The sequence below is a fragment of the Phalangium opilio genome, unplaced genomic scaffold (assembly GCF_054372755.1).
Source record: "Phalangium opilio isolate 3A_F unplaced genomic scaffold, DU_Popi_V2 ptg000059l_1, whole genome shotgun sequence".
NCBI classification, from domain to species: Eukaryota; Metazoa; Arthropoda; class Arachnida; order Opiliones; family Phalangiidae; genus Phalangium; species Phalangium opilio.
Genome location: NW_028324176.1, coordinates 35788 through 44949, shown reverse-complemented (window position 1 = coordinate 44949; position 9162 = coordinate 35788). Strand labels below are relative to the sequence as shown.

The following is a 9162-nucleotide window of genomic DNA, read 5'->3' as shown; positions in this document are numbered from 1 at the left end:
CTTAAGATAGAAACGAGTGCTTTATTCTTTTTTTATTTATTTATTTAATTTTTTTGATAAAAAGTTATTTATTCTTAAATTGCTTCATAATATTCTTTTAAAATGGGTATTAAAGAACACGCTAAACAACAGTTAATATACGTCGAATTTTCAATGAAACTTAGCGCAAGTTTTAGTAGGGTTAAATATGAGGCAATGAGAACCTAAAATAACAAAGTTAATTAATCGCAAATTATAATCCAATTGTGTGAATCTCGTGAGATTACGATAAATTCATTAATGTAGATCATTAGCCCTCTATCATAAGTCACACACCTACCAAAATTTAATAATTTAAATAGATGCTAAACGAAATAACCAAATTTAATCTAGCAATTATTAATAATTGATGCAATTGGTCAAAAATAGGTGGCTCTAACTTACAAGCCCCGGTAGAAAAAATATTAAAATGAACAATTAAATCTGTGTTAATTAATTGGATCTCGCGAAATTATCCCTTAAATGTAGGATAAATTAACGACGTTTTTTCTACCTTCAAATGTACCAAAAAGCCGTCGATCTACCTTGTAGATTTCGCCAAGGCCCGCCAAGGCCTAAAGCCATTTCCCGCTTTAACCTAAAATTTTGCCCACGCTTGATTTTAAGTCTCGAAAAACCCTTTGAACTCGTAAATCGCGACGGGCAATGCGATTACCATGTTCAAATCGCAAACGATGAAGCTTGAGTTGAAAAAACAAAGCAGCCATACTAAATAAAAATATGAACCGCAGTCAAAACTCCGGCGAAAGTTCGGCGAATCTAAGATTGATGGAGGGAAGAGAGGCGGTAAAAACTCCGAATGCCCGATTCGGCCGTCTCTTACGGCCGCAGAATGATTCGGAGAGGTTATCACCCTTATGATTAGGATAAGGTGCTTACAGAATACGTTTTATTTTCATTCGGAGAAATTGACTCCGAATGAAAAGATTCGGATCGAAATTCCTCCAAAAGGACCTTAGAGAATAGCCTCCCAGGTGTGCAGACTGGTGTCCATGTGAGATGGACAAAAACAAAGACCAGAAGATGGTGGTGTAGAAGCCAGGTGTGCAGACTGGTGTCTACGTGGGATGGACAAAAACAAAGACCAGAAGATGGTGGTGTAGAAGCCAGGTGTACAGACTGGTGTCTATGTGGGATGGACAAAAACAAAGACCAAGAAGATGGTGAAGTAGAAGCCAAGTGTACAGACTGGTGTCTATGTGGGATGGACAAAAACAAAGACCAAGAAGATGATGAAGTAGAAGCCAGGTGTACAGACTGGTGTCCATGTGGGATGGAAAAAAACAAAGACCAGAAGACGGTGGTGCTAGAAGATGGTGGTGCTAGAAGCCAGTGTTTACAGACTGGTGTCCATGTGAGATGGACAATGACCAGAAGATGGTGGTGTTAGAAGCCAGTAAGTACAGACTGGTGTCTATGTGGGATAGACAAAAACAACGCCTAGAAGATGGTGGTGTCAGAAGCCAATGAATACAGATTGGTGTTCATGTGGAATGGACAATTGACTAGTCAGATGAAGTAATAGTGGCCAGTTGAATTGTGGATAGCCTCAAGTTTTGAATTTTCCGGGAACTGTGAATGCGGTCCGGAAATAGCTTTGCTACAATTCGGAAACTGCGAACGCGGTCTCCTGGGGTGTAAGTCAATAACAACAGCCTGACACACACACACACACCCACCCCGACACACCCACAGACAGACACACACGATCGTTACAGAACCTCTCCGTGACATACGTCACTCGGAGAGGTAAAAATGAAGAATATAGAACATTTATTTTGTATCAAAAAGTATTTTGGTGCTAATATAGCTTTAGAAAAATCCAAACGGCTAGGTATTGGTAAAAAAGACATGTGTAAGCTATTTGTAGATGAGATAATGTTTTACATGTTTTAAATGAGGCTAAAACTTCCACTATTGTGTCTAAAAAAGTGTTGGCAATGTATATTTTTTAAATATGACGGAATTGCGGTTGATATGATAGCGCCCTATTTGCGAAAAAAACCTTTTTTTAAACAGTTGAATCACTCTTTGATGAAAGAATTTCAAAGGCAGAAGTTAAACGTTAAATTTGCTCGAATAATTTTGTTCGGAAAATAATATATTTAAGCGCTACGTTTTACTGAAGGAGATTGATTTTGCCAATCTTTGTGAGTATTTAACTGTTTAATAATTATTTTGGTTAAGTGGGAGCCTAGCTTATGTGTGATTGGGTTGTGGCTTCCATGTTTTGGGGACATTTGCTTTTTGTGTGGCGAGGTATGATTCAGCTTTGATATGGACAAATGCTACAAATCATACTGGTAGACTAAGAATACGGTTGAGGTATAGCGAGAGAGTAGAGTTTCCACAGCAATTGAGAGATATTGAAAAGGCTTGAACAATTGACTATTTTAAAATTGAATTCCAGCACTTGCAAAGAATTAAAAAAAGCGATAGATGAATATATTTAGGTTGTTTAAGGGGTAGTGATAGTCATCTCCACTCGGAGAGGTAATATTTTGGCTTTCCCAACTTGTTTCTTACGCACTAACCGACCAATCATAGGCTTTCTTCGTTTGACGTCTTTGAACACACGTGTAAAGGTTTTAATTTGCGTCGCCATTTTATAATCTACACTCGCTTAGCTATGTGCTAAGCCTTGGTTGGTACTTGCTTGTGATTTAGAAATTATACAAATTAGAACCACGTGGCTTTGTGATATTTATGTGTTGAAATTCAGTACGACTTTACTAATTGAAAAAATTATGAAGTATCCATATCTTTTAGGATAAAATATAACAGAATAACTTCAATCGCCGCAATGTTCGCATACTTTGCCGGTTTATTTTCTCGTTTTTCACTCAGTGAAAACCGACACGCGTCAATAAAAACCACTGCCGCGAATTTTAGGTTTTCCCGTTATTTAGCGATATTTAGGCTCCGCGACAATTTGGCACCGAGACATTTAGGCGCCGCGACATTGCAGTATAATTTTCGTGAAAGATTTGAGATATTTAATAAAGGAACAAGACAAGTACTTTTATCCTTATATTATTTTTATTCAACTGACATCATATAATATGCCTTTTCCAAAATATTGTTGTTTATCTTCATTGACTTCCCAAATTAATATGCCTTTTCCAAAACATTGTTGTTTATCTTCATTGACTTCCCAAAATAATATGCCTTTTCCAAAACATTGTTGTTTTTCATCATTGACTTCCCAACTTAGGTTAGGTTAGGATATCTTTTGTAAAAACAGGTAAGGTTTTGTGTCCTTTAATGGGGATTGCGAACATAGTCATGCAGTGACGCACAGGGACAATACATGGGTTGCACATTGAGAGGTCATTACGGATTTTTAGAAGAAATAGCGGCAAAATTATCGGCACGTAAATGTCGCGGAGCCTAAATGTCACGGCGCCTAATTGTTTTGGCGCCTACATGTCACGGAGCCTAATTGTCTCGGCGCCTTAATGTCACGGCGCCTAATTGTCTTGGCGGCTAAATGGCGGCGCTTAAATAACTAGCGCCTAAGTGGCGGCGTTTAAATAACACGGACCAGCCTTACTGCTAGGCAATGCTTTACGTCGGCGGGTGCGGAGTAATGGATTGTCGTCCGCTAAAATGGATCCTATCATTCATGGTCCAACGTAAAGTTACGTTTGAATAAACAATTTTTCCGTTAACTTAGGTTATAATATTTAAACTTCATGAAAATTTAAAATCGTTAAATATAAGATCTGAGTTGCATCTATGGTAAATAATATCTTCGGAAACGAGGATTACCGCGGAACCGAAAAGTATGCGACTGTTCTGTTTGGCTGCCTTGTCGGGTACGGCCTTTAATCTATCAAACAAGAGGAGCGAGCTAACTTCCAAGATCGGTAATCAATAATTGTGCCATCTATGGATCGGTTTAACAAAACCACTTCATCTATTGACGAGCCATCTTCCAACCCTGACGTCGTAGGTGGGCAGTGGTGGTTGGAATTTGAGGGGTACGCAACAGGGGTCAGCAGTGAAACAAATTCACACAATAGCCGTTGCTGTGCTAAAAATAACATTTTACCACAACTTGCAATCTTCATTACTCGTTCTATGTAATCTGATTGGAAAAGTGTCAGTTAAAAGACGTTTTTCTTCAGTAACTTAATAAATATAAATATATTACTTTCATCGTATGTTTTTTTAATTAATTGCAGTTAAATAATTTTAAAAAACATTTGTCCTAACATCAATTGAAACTTTGCTATTTTTGAGCTTTGACACCTAGCGTATGCCTTTTTTTAAAGATTGTTTGTAAATCGGGGCAGCGGCATATTCCAAATAACTGATAGGAAAAAGCACGTTCTTTTGAACTTTTGGAGGATGCGTCGCCATTTGTGGCTAGCCGATTGCCGCGTAAATTTTATTCCTAACGATTGTAGTGGAGTAGAAACGAATGTTACAGGTTGGTTTCTAGACAAAGAACAAAAGATGGTATATGAAGGCACTAAGTACAGATTGGTGTCTATTTGGGATAGGGTTCGAAAATTACGGTAATTTTGGAAAAGGGTAAATTACGCGGTAATTTACCGCGTAAATTACCGTTCATGGTAATTTACGAAAATTCAAAAATAAATTATATTGATCGTTTCTAAGCTAAATATTGAAAAATACCACTTGAACATAGCTATACCTTTCAAAGCATAGTGTCGTACATTATTTAAATACAGAGTTTTGATGTTTGCAGTTCACATAATACTTTTGAACAGCTACATCCACTTTCTTTTTCTTACCCATTTTGTGAATTATTGCTATTTCACGTTTTTAGAACAAAATTCTACAGGGCCGGTAGGCCCTTGTAGATATGACTTGACACCCTTTTGTAACGTTAAAGCAAAATTCACATGCTTTTACTAAATTTCCTATGGAGATTAACATGGGGTTTTTCGTGATTTACCCCCACCGCGCATAGAAAAACTACAGCGAAGTTACTTTTCGGAATACTCTTGAATTAACAATTAAGTATTCAAGGTGTGCTATCGGCTAGTTTAATTTAAATCAATTAACTCTAAGTATGTTAATTTTAGTTAATTCTGAAAGTACGTCAAAAATTACTTTTGGGTCAGACTATCTAGCAGTAGACGCTGACAAATTACTTTGGTATTTCATCCGAGCTTGAGCACCTTTATATATATTTTTTAATTAACTGTAGCACCCTTAATAAGAAATACGTCGTTATCAGGTCGAATTTTCGTCTAGAAAAGTAATTCAGGTAAATAATTGCAGTTAACAGAGGTTTTTATATCATTTAAAGTAAGTTTTTGGAACGTTCTTTACGGCCAAGGCTTAATTTGTATTTTAGTTTGTCTATGTAATATAGTCTTTATAGTGTCTCCCCTTTAAAGATAAAAAAGCTAATTTCCAGCTCTGTATTTCAAAAATGCGCAGTCTGCTTCGTTTTCTGCTACCAACAAATATAGGAGGTATACAGGGTTTCATTATTTGTTAATCTCACTAAAATGCTACTAATTGTGAAGATGTGTGATATTATATTTCCTTAAACTGAACCAATGTAGAGGAATTTCCATGTTTACATCAGCACAGATTCTCTCAACGTAACCACGTTGGAAACGATTCGTTAAAACAATTTTTTTCCTGGAGAAACAGTCCGTATATGATATTACGTTTTATAAATTATTTGTTACAAAGAGTGGATTGTTTAATTTAGAAATATAAGTAACAGTGGTGCTGGTTAATCCAGGAGAACATTGTCTTTACGTTTAGTCAAATAAATTCCATGTGCAGATTTTTTCAACGTAAACAGAGGGTTGCGTTCGCTATTTCCACAGTCCTTATTGCCGTTTGTTTATATGTCAGAATTGCTATGAATTGTTTAGGTATTTGATTTAATTTCTGGTATTTAAGCGAAACTATGGAATCATATCATTCATTAAAATTGTAACCTTTGTAGTGATCCGTTGTAGCGGGCTCCCCGGTACAACATATTTAATTGTTAATCTTCACGTTACCGCAAATTTAGCACGGGGCATGATAAAAATTGAACGCAATGCATTGGAACTAATCAAAAACTCATCTAAACATTAAAATTAAGGTTAATAATTTTTTGAAGCTCAATTATAGCTAAATCAATACTGCCAAACCACAATCCTTCATTAATTTCAACATAATTAAGTATAATTAGGGTGAATTTAAACATAAAATATACATATTTTGGATAAAAACACGAATAAATTTTAAATGGACTACTTAATTAATATTTAAACTGTATAGCTGTTGATAAAGCCTCGTATTTCTATTTCACACTTAATCAAGATAAACCTTTAAATTAAACTTAATCAGGATAAACCTTTAAATTAAACTTAATCAGGATAAACCTTTAAATTAAACTTAATCAGGATAAACCTTTAAATTATACTTAATTAGGATAAACCTTTAATCATACTTAATTCGGATAAACCTTTAATTAAACTTAATCCGGATAAACCTTTAATTAAACTTAATCCGGATAAACCTTTAATTAAACTTAATCCGGATAAACCTTTAAATTAAATTAATCGATATAAACCTTTAAACTAAACTTAATCGAGATAAGCCTTTAAACTAAACTTAATCGAGATAAGCCTTTAAACTAAACTTAATCGAGATAAACCTTTAAACTAAACTTAATCGAGATAAACCTTTAAACTAAACTTAATCGAGATAAACCTTTGAACTAAACTTAATCGAGATTAACCTTTGAACTAAACTTAATCGAGATTAACCTTTGAACTAAACTTGATCGAGATAAACCTTTGAACTAAACTTAATCGAGATAAACCTTTAAACTAAACTTAATCGAGATAAACCTTTAAACTAAACTTAATCGAGATAAGCCTTTAAACTAAACTTAATCGAGATAAGCCTTTAAACTAAACTTAATCGATTTAGACCCATTGCAAGTCGATATTTAGACCCATTTCAAGTCGATATTTAGACCCATTTCAAGTCGATATTTAGACCCATTTCAAGTCGATATTTAGACCCATTTCAAGTCGATATTTAGACCCATTTCAAGTCGATATTTAGACCCATTTCAAGTCGATATTTAGACCCATTTCAAGTCGATATTTAGACCCATTTCAAGTCGATATTTAGACCCATTTCAAGTCGATATTTAGACCCATTTCAAGTCCATATTTAGACCCATTTCAAGTCCATATTTAGACCCATTTCAAGTCGATATTTGGACCCATTTCAAGTCCATATTTACCCCCATTTCAAGTCCATATTTACCCCCATTTCAAGTCCATATTTACCCCCATTTCAAGTCCATATTTAGACCCATTTCAAGTCCATATTTAGACCCATTTCAAGTCCATATTTAGACCCATTTCAAGTCCATATTTAGACCCATTTCAAGTCGATATTTAGACCCATTTCAAGTCGATATTTAGACCCATTTCAAGTCGATATTTAGACCCATTTCAAGTCGATATTTAGACCCATTTCAAGTCGATATTTAGACCCATTTCAAGTCGATATTTAGACCCATTTCAAGTCGATATTTAGACCCATTTCAAGTCGATATTTAGACCCATTTCAAGTCGATATTTAGACCCATTTCAAGTCGATATTTAGACCCATTTCAAGTCGATATTTAGACCCATTTCAAGTCGATATTTAGACCCATTTCAAGTCGATATTTAGACCCATTTCAAGTCGATATTTAGACCCATTTCAAGTCGATATTTAGACCCATTTCAAGTCGATATTTAGACCCATTTCAAGTCGATATTTGGACCCATTTCAAGTCGATATTTGGACCCATTTCAAGTCGATATTTGGACCCATTTCAAGTCGATATTTGGACCCATTTCAAGTCGATATTTGGACCCATTTCAAGTCGATATTTGGACCCATTTCAAGTCGATATTTGGACCCATTTCAAGTCGATATTTAGACCCATTTCAAGTCGATATTTGGACCCATTTCAAGTCGATATTTGGACCCATTTCAAGTCGATATTTGGACCCATTTCAAGTTCATATTTACCCCCATTTCAAGTTCATATTTACCCCCATTTCAAGTTCATATTTACCCCCATTTCAAGTTCATATTTACCCCCATTTCAAGTTCATATTTAGACCCATTTCAAGTCCATATTTAGACCCATTTCAAGTCCATATTTAGACCCATTTCAAGTCCATATTTAGACCCATTTCAAGTCCATATTTAGACCCATTTCAAGTCCATATTTAGACCCATTTCAAGTCCATATTTAGACCCATTTCAAGTCCATATTTAGACCCATTTCAAGTCCATATTTAGACCCATTTCAAGTCCATATTTAGACCCATTTCAAGTCCATATTTACCCCCATTTCAAGTCCATATTTACCCCCATTTCAAGTCCATATTTACCCCCATTTCAAGTCCATATTTACCCCCATTTCAAGTCCATATTTACCCCCATTTCAAGTCCATATTTACCCCCATTTCAAGTCCATATTTACCCCCATTTCATGTCCATATTTACCCCCATTTCATGTCCATATTTACCCCCATTTCATGTCCATATTTACCCCCATTTCATGTCCCAATTTAAAACCCCTATTAATCTCATATCAAACCCCTGTTCACCCCATTTCAGGACCATGCGCCTGATTTACAGGAATATTTATAGTCTTGTTCAGTGGGACTTCACTACCTTTCCTATTGTGTTTGTACACGTTGAAGGCTCTCTTATTATATCAATCCTGACTGAACACGATTTTAAGTAAAAAAGTTAATGCCGTTAAAATTATCCAAATGAACTCTTTTGGGCAACAACTAATGTAATGGAGTCAGATTGGTTTTAATAATGAGCATGTTTTACTTTTTAAAACATCACTTAAAAACCTTTCTGAGGCCTGTATGCACAATTTTTTAGTAATACATGCTTATTGGAAAATATTTCATGGCATAAGAATTTTATTTTTATTTTACATACCGAGATTAATATTAGGTCATTACTAATCAACTCGGGCCTTTTCCAAAAAATCGGTTATTTTTCAAGGTCCCTCAACAAAAAACGTTGAAAATATTGCTTGTTTTATAGGTCGGGTTAGGTAAGGCATATGCTAGTTAGGTTACGTGTCATTGAGACACAAATTTC

At 35.2% G+C, this 9162-nt stretch overlaps 1 long non-coding RNA gene across 3 annotated transcripts; it reads left to right on the top strand.

The window, feature by feature from the left end:
- The first annotated feature begins 4872 nt into the window (after positions 1-4872).
- On the top strand, positions 4873-8915 carry LOC149667206 (uncharacterized). 3 transcript variants are annotated; one of them, XR_016368156.1, is made up of 4 exons: positions 4873-5281; positions 5458-5906; positions 5981-6121; positions 8659-8915. It is a non-coding gene; the product is annotated as an uncharacterized LOC149667206 (long non-coding RNA). The 3 variants fall into 3 exon arrangements; XR_016368157.1 differs by lacking the exon at positions 8659-8915 and having other exon boundaries at positions 4981-5031; positions 5097-5281; positions 5981-6279; XR_016368155.1 differs by lacking the exon at positions 8659-8915 and having other exon boundaries at positions 4876-5281; positions 5981-6279.
- The last annotated feature ends 247 nt before the right edge of the window (positions 8916-9162 follow it).